At 42.1% G+C, this 16,143-nt stretch overlaps 1 long non-coding RNA gene across 2 annotated transcripts in view; it reads right to left on the bottom strand.

Moving 5' to 3' along the window:
- Positions 1-9,680: 9,680 nt before the first annotated feature.
- Positions 9,681-16,143, bottom strand: part of LOC140467029 (uncharacterized) — a 79,497-nt gene continuing 73,034 nt past the window's right edge. For both annotated transcript variants that reach the window (XR_011955328.1, XR_011955329.1), the window contains exon 3: positions 9,681-9,948. This is a non-coding gene — a long non-coding RNA (uncharacterized lncRNA). The remainder of the gene's footprint in view (positions 9,949-16,143) is intronic.

Genomic DNA, 16,143 nt, shown 5'->3' with positions numbered 1-16,143 from the left:
CAGACCTGTAGAGCAGCTGAGACTTGAGCTCTGGCCTCCTGGCCCAGAGGCAGGGACACTATCATTGTACCACAAGAGCCCTCAGAAACATTGGGGAAAAGCAACATATTCAGCTGTGCTAATCTCACTTTCATGAGGCGTGGGGACACAGGACAGGAGCTTTTATGATGCAAATCTACATTCAGGAGGAATAACAATTAGCATGTAATCCTCAGAGACACTTTCAGCTTCTTTCAATGTGATCACGGTTTCAAGTAAAATACAGCAGCTGCTAATTTCCTTCAGATTTGACATGCCTTCCATACATTATTGATGAAGCATTAATGTTTCATTCATTGTAGCATTAAAAATAAAACTATCTCTAAGCATAGAGATGCAAAACCCTGAAAATGAACAGACTTGAATAACGGTTCAGCATATAAGCCTATGAATATTTGTATTAAATTTTGGCTTTAATGATGATTTATGGCACAGTGTGGGTTCATTTGTAGTTTCAACGAAGACATTTTGAAGTGAGAGTAATGTAAAAATTTCACCTAAGCTGGAGTAGGTGGTTGGTCAATGAACATGAACTGGATTAACTGATCCAGTCCCAGAATATTAACTTCTTTAACTTAACTAAGAGCATTGTGGGTCAACCAACAGCATGTGGACTGGAATGGATCAAGAAGGCAGCTCTCCCCCACATTCTCAAGGGACAACCAGGACCCTATTCATTTCCAATGTTGTCATTTTTTATTTCTGAACTTGTGTTGCTTATCAGAATGAGGTTTTCCAGGGAATAGATTATCTTCCATTTTAGATCTTTTAAAAAGAATTAATTCATTGATGGGATATGGGAGTTGCTGGCTGGGATGATATTTACTATCCATCTGTAATTGCCCTGGGGAAACTGATGGTGAACATCCTCCCTGGAGTCCATTGCAGTCTGTGTGATCTATATAAACTCTTCACTTTAACCTTTAAAACAGTGCGATTCCAAATAAAAAAAGACAAGGAACTGCGGACGCTGGAAATCAGAAACAAAAACATAAGTTGCAAGAAAAGCCTAGTAGGTCTGGCAGCATCTGTCGAGAGAAATCAGAATTAACATTTTGGTTCCAGTGACCCTTCCTCAGAACTGAAGGTTTTGAGTTTTTTTCTGGCATTTTCTGAATTGGATTCAGAATAAAACTCCTTCCACCCAACAGTGTACCTGAACCACAATCTCAGAGAAGCATACTCCCTGCATTGTCTACCACTGTGACAAACTTCCATTCCCCACAACACACATTAGGAGTGACATTAGCAATTTAATTCTGGTTAATGTCAGTTGTAGATTTAGATCTTGGTTTTACTGTCACATGCACTCAAGTAGATGTACAAGAGTACAGTGAAAAGTGTATAATATCGTCACACATGGCACCATCTTAGATACAAAGTACCTAGCACAGAATCTTAGTTACAAAAATAGATAAATAAAAAAAAGTTAAAAAGTTTAGGACGACAGTCTTCTTAGCATGCAAGTAGAAAAACAAAGAAATAAAGTTAAATATCAAACAGTACACTCCTTTCTGAAGCCTTGGGCCTGCAGATGCTCCTAGCTGGGCACTCTCTAAGAGGGTTGGCTGTCTCCCTCACACTGGGAGCTCAGACCCACCCAGGCACGTCCAGCTTTGGCCCCGACTGCCACATCGCCGCTGCTGACATCACTTTGAAACTTTACATACCACATCGAGGCCACTGAGACTGTTTCAAGCTGAGCCTTTCTTCCTTTCCCTACAGTGTGGAAGCAGGCTATTCAGCCCATCGAGTCCTCACCGACCCTCCAAAGAGCATCCCACCTGGACCCACCCCTTGACCTACCCTGTGACCGTGTCTTTCCCATGGCTAACTCACCTAGCCTACACATCCCTGAACACTATGGACAATTTAGCATGGCCATTCCACCCTAACCTGCACATCTTTGGACTCTTCTGAAAGCAGACAGGAGGCTTCTATTATATTGTTCTGAATTGCATTCAAATCCAGATTGAAAGGTTAAAGGGCACAGTGTTCCATCAACTACATCTTTTGTTTGTTTTCCATTAAAATTTCCAGCATTTGAAACTTATTTGTTGGTTCATTGGTGCTGCAGCTCATTTTTTTGTCAGTCATTTCTTGGGACATGGGTATCGCTGACTGGGCCCAGCATTTATTACCCATCCCTAGTTGACCTTGAGAAGGTGGGGGTGAGCTGCCTTCTTGAACCGCTGCTGTCCACCTGGTGACCCACATTGTCCTTAGTTCAGTAAAAGTAAAAACAAAATGGTAGAAAATAATGGCTGAAACTGAAATACAAATACCTTGCATTTTACTTGAAAGTGGAACCCATTCAATTGTAAAATTGTAGATGAAATAGCTGTGTTTTCTAAAATTTTATGATATGTTTAGTTTAGTTTTTTGTTCCTTCTGTTGAAACCCAGAATGTAACAACAGATTGACTTTGATAATACTAACTAATGGTATCAGTATCTTGAAGGATCTCATTAGACCTCAATGTTGAACAAACAAAGCTACCACACCAGCCTTATTTCAGAGATAAATATCAACATTTTAAGAAAAGTTAGTGTTAAAAAAAGTGTGAAAAAAAATTTACCCAGCTCCTGATGCTTTTACAGACAAGTGCTATCTGATGGGTTCGTTTGGAACATTGGTATGTGAGTGTTAGATGAAGACACAACTGGGTTAGGCTCTGATATCCTTCATTGTCAATATATTCAAAGCATAGCTTAAAACACGAAGAACAGCACAATGGACAAGTAATAGGAAGACTGTGACCGCGTATGGAGAACCAGAGCAGTTTCACTCTCCTTATTTAAGAAAAGTTATCATTTCATTGGAGGCAGTTCAGAGAAGGCTCACTTGGTGATCCCTGGTATGGAGAGATTGTCAAATGAATTAAGCAGGTTGGGATTCTACTCATTGGAGTTTAGAAGAATGAGAGGTGATCTTATTGAAACATATTGGATTCTTAAGAGGCTTGACAGGGTCAATGCTGAGGATGTTTCCCCTCACGGGAGGGTCTAGGAACAGACAACACAGTCTCAGGAAAAAGGAGCACCAATTTAAGACTGAGGTGAGGAGGAATTTCTTCCCTCAGAGTGTTGAGAGTCTTTAGAACTCCTTGCCTCAGAGAGCTGTGGGGGTAGAGCCTTTGTGTATGTTTAAGGCTGAGACTGATTGATTCTTGATCAGTCGGGCAATTCAGGCTTACTGGGAAAGGACAGGAAAGTGGGTGTTGGGAATGGCAGGGCAGGCTCAATGGGCTGAATGGTCTACTCCTGTTCCTATTTCTGCTCCTTATGGTCTTATGGACAGGAAGAATACAAAAATAAATAATTACATCAGGAATTATACATTGTGAAATGTTAGCATTTAACCAGTCTCCTGGCTGGATTATTATCTTTATAAGTTTCCTAAAGCTAGGATATTATCAGAATTAAATAAGAAAGGTGGGGAGTAGGGATAGAAGTGGTGGAATTAACGGTGTCTCAGTTTATAATATTTTTGTTCATTTTATGTACAAGTGATTTTGCTTCAGCTTAACACAACTGAATAAATATTGAACCATCACCACAGATTGTATCTTGCTGTTGTCTATGTGTTTCAGCAGGTAGTCATTGACTTTTCTGTAACTAATCCTCCACAGATGCTCTTCCCCCCCTGTACAAACAGGGTATAATTTAAGAGATATTGCATTCATCAATATCTTCCAACTGTCAGAATGGATTACATGTGTATTTGGTTGTTTAAACCGTACAATGAATTCTAAGTTTTCATGATAGTTACAGATTTAAGTCAGGTAGCAAAACACTTTAAGGATGTAGCATTGATTGATATATCAGGGTCTAAATAAAAGAGGGTTGTACTGTAATAGGAGCTGCCTTCCAATTCAGAAGTTAAACAGAGTTCAGTCCGATGAATGTTATAAGTCCCATGACATTAAGTAATGAGCAGCATGGAGTTGTTTTTGACAACAATGCGTCCTCTACCAAACATACATTAACCTTGGAATCACATCACCGTCATTTGTGGGACATTACAATTGTGGTGAAAATGGGCCATCAATATACAATTTGTCTCATTTGACTTTAATATTTGAGACTTCTGTGGACTAAAAACTGGGTTTCAAATATTGTTCTAAAATGGCTGCTGTGATCACCTGAAAATGTGTTGCTGGAAAAGTGCAGCAGGTCAGGCAGCCTCCAAGGAATGATTCCTGAAGAAGGGCTTATGCCCGAAACATCGATTCTCCTGCTCCTTGGATGCTGCCTGACCTGCTGCGTTTTTCCAGCAACACATTTTCAGCTCTGATCTCCAGCATCTGCAGACCTCACTTTCTCCGTTGTGATCACCTGACCAGATTACACCATCAGGAAACAAGGGTCAATGTGAGTTAACAGTGTTATAAAAGGGGACTGTGATCTGTAGGTCCTGGCTGATTCACACCTTTCTGGAAATTAGCTAGAGTATCCAGTTTGGGAGAACAATGAGCAGACTCAGGAATTTCCAACTAACCTCCTATCAACAGCTGCTTCTGAGTAGCCAAGGAGAGACATGGAAAATGTCTCTCTCCCTGCCTTTCTCTCTCTCTCCCCCCCACCACCCCCCCCCACCCCCCCAACCCCGGCTGCCAGTTTCTCCAGCAATCTCAATGCTTGTTCCTTCTTTAGATTCTGTTTGGAGCAGTCAGGCTGTTTACTGTATTGAAGGAGGCCATTCACCTGAGCCCTTGCTGTAAACAAGAGTCAATCAAAATAAACACTTGCACAAATTGCAAAAGCTCTCCTGGTGGCTCTTCCTAGAAATATTAATCCACACTGAGAGAGTGTTCATTGTTACTCCCTGGTCAGCACTCAGCTAACAGCTCTCTGCTGAGGGAGCCTGATACTTGAATTGGCTCTGTGCCCTTTATCCAGAGACTGGGAAAATGAGACAGCTTTGCCGGACTATTCATTAATAAATGCTGGTCCAACCATTCCATGATTGAATAAAATAAGTCATAGGATGTGTGTGTTACTGTTAAGGCCCAGCAGTTACTGAGAAAGCAGCAGTGAGTACGCTTAGCTCTGATAACTTGACGGTCAAGTAGGTTCCTAGCTGAATGACTGCATGAGGCACAAATATTACCTGTTGTCTGTGACACTGTTGGGGATAGAAGGGGAGCAGACTTCTGAAAATAAAGTCTACAAAGGAAAGGGAAAAATAAAACTTTTGTAAAATGTTTGAACTAGGCAGAAGATGTGGTGTAGTGATAACATCGAGTAATCCAGAACACCAGGTTAACATTTCGGAGCTTGGTGTTGAATCCCCCTTTGGCAGATAATGATATTTGAATTTAATTTTAAAACCTGGAATAAAAAGTGAGGCCTATTTCGTACATTACACACATTAGCCTTGCACTCACATCACTGTCATTTGTGGGACATTACAATCGTAGTGAAAATGGGCATTATAATTATAGTTTTAATCACATAAGACTACATTACAAAAGGAACTGGTGTAACGATTAATGGACTTTTGTAAGAAAGTCAGACTCTTTCGTAAAAGTCCTTTATGGAAGATAATCACAGGTGTCCTCTTGTGGTGCGGTACTAGCCCTGGACCAGGAGGCCTGGGTTCAAGTCTCACTTGCTCCACATCATTGAACAGGTTGATTATGAAAAGGTAAGGAAGGAAATCTTCCATCCTTACTCAGTTTGGCCTCTATATAACTCCAGACCCACAGCAATGTGGTTGAATCTTAACTGAGCAATTAGAGATGGCTCATAAATAGTGGCCAAGCTAGTGGTGCCCACATTCCATTGTCAGACCACATTATTATTAAGTTTCTTAGTTACCACAGTCTATTAAACTCAGATTCTGGGAGTTAGATTTTCATACTGAGGGCAAGTCCACAGCCTCCCCATGATTTGTTGCTCGGTGATAAAGAGCATACCAGAATATATTGCAAGAATTTTCAGTAAGAGATGAATCAATAATCTAAAGACATTTGTCCAATGCACTTCCTTTGGGATTCCCGTGGAATGAGGATTAATGATATTTGGTTAAAACTAGGTCATAAGAACCTAAAAAAGGAAAGCCTGAATTAGGCCAAGCAGTCTGTGAGACTGGTCCTACTCTCCTCCACAATCAGGGCTGATCCAATTGTGGCCTTAACTCCACCTTCCAGTCTGCCCTCACACTTAACTGACTTGCTGATCAATCATAAATCTATCTAACTTATCCTTGAGTATAATCAATGACCCAGCTCCAATGATGTGAAGGAATTCCTCTTCATTTTTAAACTGCGCCCCTAGTTCTAAATACTCCCCCAAGGGAAACCTCCTCTCAGCATTTCCCCGGTCCCATTTTTGGCGTGTTGTATGTCTTAACATGATCACCTCTCAGTCTTCTAAACTGACTCAGTCTTTATTGATAAGGCAACCCCTTTATTCCAGACAAAGCGAGTGAATCTTCTCTGAACTGCTTCTAGTGCAGGTCCACCCCTGCTAAAGAGAGGAGAATTGTACACAGTGCTCAGAGTCCAGTCTCACAAAGTCCTGTACAGTTGTAAAAAGAAATTCCACCTTTTATTCTCCATCAGCCTATGATAAAGGCATCCCAACATTCCAATTGCCTTCCTAACTACTTAATGTACTTGCACATATGCCCAGGCTTACTCTCGAAACATCGACTCTCCTGCTCCTCAGATGCTGACTGACCGGCTGTGCTTTTCCAGCACCACACTTTCCAACTCTGACTCTCCAGCATCTACAGTGCTCACTTTCTCCTACTTAATGTACTTCTTGTGACTCATGTACAAGGACAACCAGATGTCTCTGTAATGTCAGATTCTGCAGTCACTCTCTCCACTTAAAAACGACTCTGTTTTTGTACTCTTTCTGCCAGCATGGACAAATTCACTTTTTCCCAAAGTTTACTCCACCTGGCCAATTATCGCACCATGTTTTAGCGAGCCTATCTTCATTTGGAGGGTCTGTGTGTCCTCCTCACAACTTCCTTTGTAACACCTCGACTACATTTGGAGCCGTTGTCCAAGTTATTCACTGTGATTTCCTATGGCACTCTGTGAGCTATAATTTGCCAACCGGGAAATGACCCAACATCATGTGCAGTTTATCTCCAGCCTTCGTGAGAATGGGAGAAATGGAACAGTCACCTCTACAAGTGAAGTGGACATGAGACACTGTGGAGTTGGAGAGTTGTGAATACTTGACTTTGTGTGAATAGTGACATGCGGATACGTCCTAGGCTGGCTTGACTTTGTCTTTAAGATTTGTTCACGTTATGTACTGGGGTTCAGATGAGCGTCTCAGCTGGAGGGAGGCTGCAGAAAAACAATACTAGAAGGAATGCAAAGTTAAAATTCACACAACATCAACAGGTTTAATTGGAAGCACACTAGCTTTCGGAGCGCCGATCCTTCATCGGGTGGTTGTGGAGGACACAATTGTAAGGCACAGAATTTATAGCAAAAGTTTACAGTGTGATGTAACTGAAGTTATACATTGAAAAAGACCTTGATTGTCTGTTGAGTCTTTCATCTGTTTGAATACCAGAAGGAATGCAGACCCTCATCTTCCTATAAACATCACCATAGGGAATGGGAACGGGCAATAGAAATGATTGCTCATTTTTCCAAACACTTGTGCAGGGAACAAGCACAATAACTGACAATGTGACAAACTGACAACATTCGTGTGTTTATTTTCACCAGACCCATTTCACTCAGTTGAATGCTTTAACTTTCTAAGTTGGACAGCTATTGCATATTGTGTAAGGAGATTGATTTTTTTTTGCAAAAAAAGTAGAATGATCATTTTGTTCATAATGTCTGAACGAAATTGTCAGATTTTTGTCCTGCATTCGGATTTATTTGATGAAAGCAAGAGTGCCATTTTAGAAATTAAAATCGCTGGTTGATATCTGGTGGAAAGAATTTCTGTTTCACGAAGCAGGAGTAAAGCATTGTTGGATTTTTCTTTCTCCGGAGAATGAGATAGAAGTGGACCAGATCATTTCAGAATCCCTTTCAGAGATGCCTCATTCTCCAGTGTTATTGGTCATATGATCTGAGCTGTGGCTATAGCATACATACTGCTGCAAATAAGGAATTCCACATGTTTCCATGGTACTGATTTTAATTTTAACTTCTAATTTAAGTATTTATATGATTCTGTGTATTACTTGTAAGGATGTTTTAGGAAGGGCTAAGGTTCAATCTAAATGTTTTAAAATTAATAAGAATATTGACGTAGAATCTCACTTTGGGGGGAGTCAGTGCTGAGGGAGTGCCACACTATCAGAGGGTCAGCTCTGAGGGAGCACTGCACTGTCAGAGGGTCAATGCTGAGGGAGTGCCACACTGTCAGAGGGTCAATGCTGAGGGAGCACCACACTGTCAGAGGGTCAGTGCTGTGGGAGTGCTGCACCATCGGAAGGTCAGTGCTAAGGGAGCACTGCACTGACAGAGAGTCTGTGCTGGGGGAGCACTGCACTTTCGGAGAGTCAGTGCTGAGGGAGTGCTGCACTGTCAGAGGATCAGTGCTGAGGGAGCACCACACTGTCGGAGGTACAGTGCTGAGGGAGTGCTGCATCGTCAGGTGGATTGTTCTAAGAGAGCACAGTTCTGTCAAATGGTCAGTCATGACGTGGTTTTGTACAGTCTCAGGGTCAGTGCTGAGGGAATGATGCATGGTGAGCACTGCACTTTGGAGATTTCACCTGTGAAAAAGAATTTCAGACAACAGTAAAGGAGTTATCCCTGGTGTCCTGATCCATGTTCTCTTGTACAATCAACCTCACAAAAACGCATTACCCCTTCATGACAATATTGTTCCTTCATGGGAGCTTGCTGTGAACATATGTGTACACATATTCACAGATTTGTATTTGCAGATATATTCTATTTTGTTCAAAAGGCACACAATCTGTAGGTAGTCAATGTAACATTTTCTAAATTTCTACTTTGGAAATAGAACCAGTCTGACTCCAGGTTGGAATACAGACAGACTCTAACCTCACACCTTTAATGCATTGTCTGAGCTGAGGTGTCACTTTTTTTATACACTGATAATACCATAATTTATCCTGGGGCTGTGACTTGAAAGAAATTCTGGGATTGACATATTAATCAATCGGAACCTGTATCCTCATTCTAAGTGATTAAAGACTTAACAGCTGTCTCGGTTTGTCTAATACATCGCATCAGTTGTATGACATTTTGACCTTTTACTATAAATTCTGTGTCCTATGTACCTCCTCCACTAGCTACCTGATGAAGGAACAGCACTTAGAAAGTTTGTACATCCAAGTAAACCTGTTGGACTATAACTTGGTGTTGTATGATTTTTATTTGTGTACAAATTAACTGCCCTGCCTACTACACTACAGCAATAATTATCTTTCAAAGTATCTCATTGGCTAAAAGGCCCTGGGCCATCCCCTGAGCTCCTGAATGATGTGAAATAAATGGAGAAATATTGTTGATTTGTACAGTTGGTCAAAAATGAACTGACTAGAACATACTGTCACATTGGGGTTTGTATGTCAGTCCAATACATTCCTCAGCTGACACCATCAAATATAAATGAACTGCCAGAGTTTGAAAGTAACTTTCAGATGTGTGTGAATGAGAGATAAATGTTTCCTTTATTTCAGGTGTTAAATATTTAAAGTCTGTAATCCTAGAATTATATTTGTCAGGAATAATATCACTGATCTGGTATTGTTGGTTTAAAGACTTGACAGATCAGACTACATTGAAGATGATCATGTTGATTCAGATCAGTAATATTATCGCCGGAGTTCCAGTTCGCTGTGTACCAGTGGCCTTACACCTGACACCCACAGGGGAACACCTTTGTGTGTAACATCAGATGAGTTTCTTACAGGCCTTGTGTTTACCCTCTTCCATTTCTGGATCTAAAGAGAGAGAGAGAGAGAGACAGGAGCTGAGAGAGAAGGAGAGGAGAGATTGTTACAAAGGTGTCCTCATGTTGCTGGGAAGCCTCACCTTGGTAGAATGCATCAGTTTGCCTGCTCTGACATATTCCACTGTTTTGGAAATGGAGGGGAAAGTGCTCCTCCAGGTGCTCAGCCCGAATGTAAGCTCAGAGCCAGTACAGAGTTAGAGGAATGTGTCACGGTTCATCCAGAGACCATCTGTGTGCAGCCTGGTGCGCAGCCGGTGGAACATATTCCTAATATGGGAGACACCTCTAACAATATTAACATTGACAATAATGAGCTCAGTCAGAGCTCAGAGCTGGTCTCAAAGAGCAGGGAAACTGAACCTGAGCAACTCCAGCCTCAGGCTGCAAGATCTCCGCAAAACAGTCAGCAGATGGTGAGTAATCTCCCAGACTCTTCGATTGTTTAGTCACAGGTTAAATACACTCATTTGTTGCTGGGGAGTTTGCACACATCCCCATTTATAACTCCTTCGGGGATTATTCTCACTTGAAAACACAAAGCTGTAAATGCCAGTAATCGGAAATAAACAGCGAATTACTGAGCATGTTGTGACACACACACATCTCCCTCCAACCTGACTTAGCCCCCACCCTCAGGCAGCTGCTCACTAGACACCAGGATGGCAAGATTATGCTCAGATAGAACAAAGTGCTGGACCTTCTCAAACACAGCTCATACACAGCACCTGAAGTTAACAGAAATAATAATTTAGGATAGAATTAAAAATCACATGGAGAAGAAGGAGCTGTTGATTAGAAAGATTAAGCTAGAATTTACAATGAGGAAATCATGTTTAACAAACTTATTAGAAACCTTTTGAAGAGGTAACAGGAAGGTAATGAGGGTAATGTCATTGATGTGATGTGCATGGACTTTCAGAAAGTGTTTTGTGCTACACAACAGACTTATGAGGAAAGGTATATATCATGTATGAACGGGACAGTTATCAGTGTGGCTAGAGAAATGGCTGAGTGATAGGAAACAGTGTAATGGGCAATGGGTATTTACCAGGCTCAAGGAAGATTTATAGTGGAGTTCCCCAGGGGTCAGTATTGGGACCGTTGCTTTTCATAGAGATGTACAGCACAGAAACAGACACCAACTCGTCCATGCTGACCAGACATTCCTCAGTTAATCTAGTCCCATTTGCCAGCACTTGGCCCATATCCCTCAAAGCCCTTCCCATTGATGTACCCCTTAATTGTCATAATTGGACCAGCCTCCATCACTTCCTCTGATAGCTCATTCCGTACATGCATCCCCCCTCAGCATGAAAAAGCTGCCCCTCTCAGCTTAAGCAAATACCTTTCAGATTTCTACTCTGAGAAAAACACCTTGGCTATTTACCCTAATCATGCCCCTCATGATTTTATAAAACTCTAAGATCACCGTGTGAACCGGACAATTTCAAAAGTTTGCAGAGGACACTTGGAAGAATTGTAAACATTGGGGAGGGCAGTGTGGAATTCCAAAAGACATTGGTGGAGTGGGTGGATGGATGGTAGATGAGGTTCCAGGCAGAGAAATGTGAGGTGATGCACTTTGGTCAGAAGAATATTAGAAAACAGCATTAAATAGGGAGCATAATTCGAAAGGGGATGCAGGAGCAGAGGGAGCTGGGGGTGTATGTGCACAGGTCATTGAAGGTGGCAGAACAGCTGGAGAGAGCAGTTAATAAAGCACACAGTGTTCTCAGCTTTATTAATTGGAGCATAGAGTACAAGAGCAAGGAGGTGATGTTGAACTTGTACAAGACACTTGTTAGACTTCAGCTGGAGTATTGAGAACACTTGTCAGCATCACATTATAGGAAAGATGTGAAGACGTTGGAGAGAGAGTGCAGAAGTAATTTATGGGATTGGTTCCAGGAAAGAGAAACTTGCGTTAAAAGACTGAATTGTGGTGGAGGCTGGTACAATTGAAACATTTAAGAGGCATTTGAATGGGTATATGAATAGGAAGGGTTTGGAGGGATATGGGGCGGGTGCTGGTAGGTGGGATTAGATTGGGTTGAGATATCTGGTCGGCATGGACAGGTTGGACCAAAGGGTCTGTTTCCGTGCTGTACATCCCTATGACTCTATGCAGCATTTGGTTCTGTTCTCTTAGGAAGAGAGAGGAGATTCAGTGAATGCCTGGATAGAGTAGATAGGGAGAAGTTGTTCCTACTTTTTAAAAGAAATAAGAATGAGAGGACATAGATCTAAATTGATGTGCAAAAGAAACAAGGCTGATATAAGAAAAACTTCTTCCACCCAGCGAGTAGTTAGGGTCTGGAATGTACTGCCTGGATTTGTGGTGGAGGTAGGTTCCATTGAAACATTCAGGAGGGGAATTGAATTATTATTTCAATAGAAATTATGAGCAAGGATATAGGGAGCAAGCAGGAGACTGCCACTAAGTAATGAGGCTGATTTGAAGAATTAGTACAGGCACGATGGGCTGAATGGCCTCCTTCTGCTACATAACAATTCTGTCATACTGTGACATTGCACCAGAAGGAGGGGATCAGTGTCTGCTGGTAACAACACAACTTAATGCTTTCATTAAACCTAGTTGGGCATTTCTAATTGATTTCTGTTCTTTTTATAATTATTCTCAATCAAAATCAATGGAAACATAAATTAAATATTCACTTTCACAAGTGGCCAGTGTTGGAGCAGAGTCAGGGAGAGTCTGAGCATGATGAATCCATGACTGATGTTAGAGGTATTTTTAGCTGACTTGTTCTGTGTTATTGTACACCTCTAGAACAGGTGACACTTGATCCTGGGCCTTCTGACTTAGATTTTGGGACACTATCACTGCACCACAAGAGTCCCTAGGGGCTGTTGCGTATTGGTGAAAGGGTTAATACTGCAGGGGGTCCTAACCACCACTTGTCGGGTGATTGATATGGTATCATAAGTAATTGCTGGTCAGGGATTGTTAACTTTGTGGGTTGATTAATTTAAAACAGTAGACATAAAAACAACAAAGACAGGATCAGGAGTAGGCCGTTCGGCCCTAATCTGCCATTTCTTATGGTCATGGCTGATCACCAATGCAATGGCCTGTCCCTATTTTTCTCCCATATCTTTTGATCCTTTTAAAGCCAAGTGCTTTATCTAGTGACTAGCCTCCACATCTTCTGTGCTGGAGAATTTCACAGTCCACTAGCTTTTGAGTCATAGAGGTCTACAGCACAGAAAGAGGTCCTTCGGTTCATTGAGTCTGTGCTGGTCAAAAACAACTGCTATTCTAATCCCATTATCCAGCCCTTGGCCCAAAGCCTTAAATACCTTGGCCTTGCAAGTGCATATCTAAATCCATCCTTTTCTGCAGCACTCTCACTGCTGTTTCACATTTGAGTGAAACATTTCTCCGCCCCTCCATACCCTGAATTAGTGTCCCCTGGTTCTACACACCCCAACCAGGAGCATCATGTAGGCTATATACACACAATACTCCCCTAAAGTGTGGAAACAGGCCATTTGGCCCAACAAGTCCACACTGACCTTCCAAAGAGTGCCCCACCGAGACCCATTCCCCAACCTTATTACTCTACATTTACCCCCGACTAATGCACCTAACCTACACATCCCTGAACACTATAGGCAATTTAGCATGGCCAATCCACCTAAACTGCACATCTTTAGCCTGTGGGAGAGAATATGCAATCTCCATATGCATAGTCACCTAAGGGTGGAATTGAACCTGGGTCCCTGGCACTGTCAGATAGCTGTGCTAACTGCTGAGCCACTGTGCTGCCCTAATTTCATCTTTTCAAATGTTAGAACTACAGATGAACCAACGACTTTAAACTCTAACTTTCAAATTCCTCTTGCAACCCTGAAGAATGTTTGTGCAAATTACATATCGTACTGAGAATGTTGAGAAAGAGTGCAGACCTTGCATGACATGTAACGGTCAGTTCACACCCCTCACTAACATCTTACCCACTCCCCCCTTAGCCCCATCTGGAAGGTATAATTTGTCTGGTTAGCGTGCAAATACTTCTCACTGTATCTCAGGACATAATAAATCAGGAAGGAAACATGCGAACTCCACTCAGTTGCCCGAGGCTGGAATCAAACCCAGGTTTCTATCACCGGGAGGCAGTGGTGCTAACCACAGAGCCACCATAACCACCCCATGCTCTTTCTGAAAGAAAGTTTAATGATTAATTCTTGAATCCCTCACTGATTCAAAATCTCTCTATCGCAACCTTGGTTACAATTAAGGACCGAGCCTCAATAGCTGTCTGTGGTAAGGAATTCCACAGATTCACTATTGTCTGAGAGAAGAAATTCCTCCTCAGTCTGTCCTAATTGAGCAATCCCTTACTCTGAGATGAAGGCCTCTGGTCCTAGATTCTCCCACAAGGGGAAACAACCTTTCCACATCTATCCTGTCGAGTCCCCTATGAATATTGTTTCAATAAGGTCGCCTCATTCTTCTAGCCTCCAGTCAGCATCGACTCCATCTACTCAGCCTTTCCTCATAAGACAGTCCCTCTGTACATAATACCAGCCAAGTGAGTCTTCTCTGGATTGCCTCCAATTCCAGGATATCTTTCCTGAAAATTGGGCCCAAAACTGTTCACGGTATCTCAACTATGGTTTGACTAGTGCCTTGTGTAGTTTTAACAAGACCTCCTTAATTTTATACTGCATTCCCTCTGCAGTAAAGGCCCTGACCTGGGGTAGTCCCTAAAGCATCCCTCATCTCAAAGATGATATTCCCAAACATGGATTTGTCCTGAGTTATTGGTTCAGCCTTTTCCTCTTCATTAAATTTCACTGCCCACAGGAGAGGGCCGAGAACTTAACTCCACTGATTCAGAGACAAGTTCTGTTCTGTTGTATTCAATTCTTTATATTCATTTGTGGGATGTGGGTGTTACTGGCTGGGTCCAACATTTATTGCCCTGTCCCTGATGGCTCTTGAGAAGGTGACGGTGAGGTGTCTTCTAGAAATGCTGCAGTTCCCCCTGCTGCAGGTAGACACAGAAAGTCATTAGGAAGGGAATTCCAGGACTCTGCAAATATCTCTTGAAGAGTCTGCTGGAGGGTTCGTTGTGTCTCTGATCCCTGACTGATTATATGGATTGTGACTGGTGCAGGTTCATGGTATGAAGGCAGATCTGCAGTTAATGACCCAGTAGTGTGTACACTGAAGTATATCTGCGATGTACCTGCATTCCAGTACAATTGATAGAAAACAGAAAATGCTGAAGAAACTCAGGACGTGGGAAGTATCTATGGAGAGAGAAAAACAGAGTTAATGGTGCGAGTCCTAAGACTCCTCTTTGAAATTGACAGATGGGTGGAAATTGGGCATGAAAGCCACCGTGGTAGGTAATTAATGAGGAGAATTTGGTAAGAAATAGAGAGATCCTACTAGGTCTTGCAACATCAAACCCTCGGAAAAATCTGGCGCATCTCAGATTCAGATAAAAATAAGATTAAGCCACTATTGGAGATGTGTTTATTGGAAGATAAATAAATGCCAGGGAGTGGGGATTAACAACACTGCTGTAAGGGTAAGATGAAGAGGCATTGGAAGAGGTTTGTATGGAGCCAAAATTGTCATAGGGGCCAAATGGTCCGAATAGCCTACTTCTAAAGTCTGTGTTCTATTTAATCCCTGGGTCTACAGAATTTTTGCTGAACTTCGTGTGAGCGTGTTGCATATTTTAGTGGTTTTTCTGCAGGGGAACCAGTTTTTTTGTGAATGAACTTGCTTATTCAAACACAAGTTTAGAATTTTGAGAGATGTCTTTGTGGAGTCTGTTAGTGAGTACCTTGGAATCTGAAAAATGATTTGGAAGTGAGCATAAGAGGTACAGTTAGTAAGTTTGCAGATGACACCAAAATTGGAGGTGTAGTGGACAGTGAAGAGGGTTACCTCAGATTACAACAGGATCTTGACCGGATGGTTAAAACAATGGCTGCAGATGCTGGAAACCAGATTCTGAAATAGAGTGGTGCTGGAAAAGCACAGCAGTTCAGGCAGCATCCGAGGAGCAGGAAAATCGACATTTTGGGCAAAAGCCCTTCATCAGGAATACAGGCAGAGTGCCTGAAGGGTGGAGAGATGAATGAGAGGAGGGTGGGGGTGGGGAGAAAGTAGCATAGGGTACAATAGGTGAGTGGGGGTGGG

Source organism: Chiloscyllium punctatum, chromosome 44 (genome assembly GCF_047496795.1).
Source record: "Chiloscyllium punctatum isolate Juve2018m chromosome 44, sChiPun1.3, whole genome shotgun sequence".
NCBI classification, from domain to species: Eukaryota; Metazoa; Chordata; class Chondrichthyes; order Orectolobiformes; family Hemiscylliidae; genus Chiloscyllium; species Chiloscyllium punctatum.
This window is presented reverse-complemented; position numbering and strand designations above follow the sequence as displayed.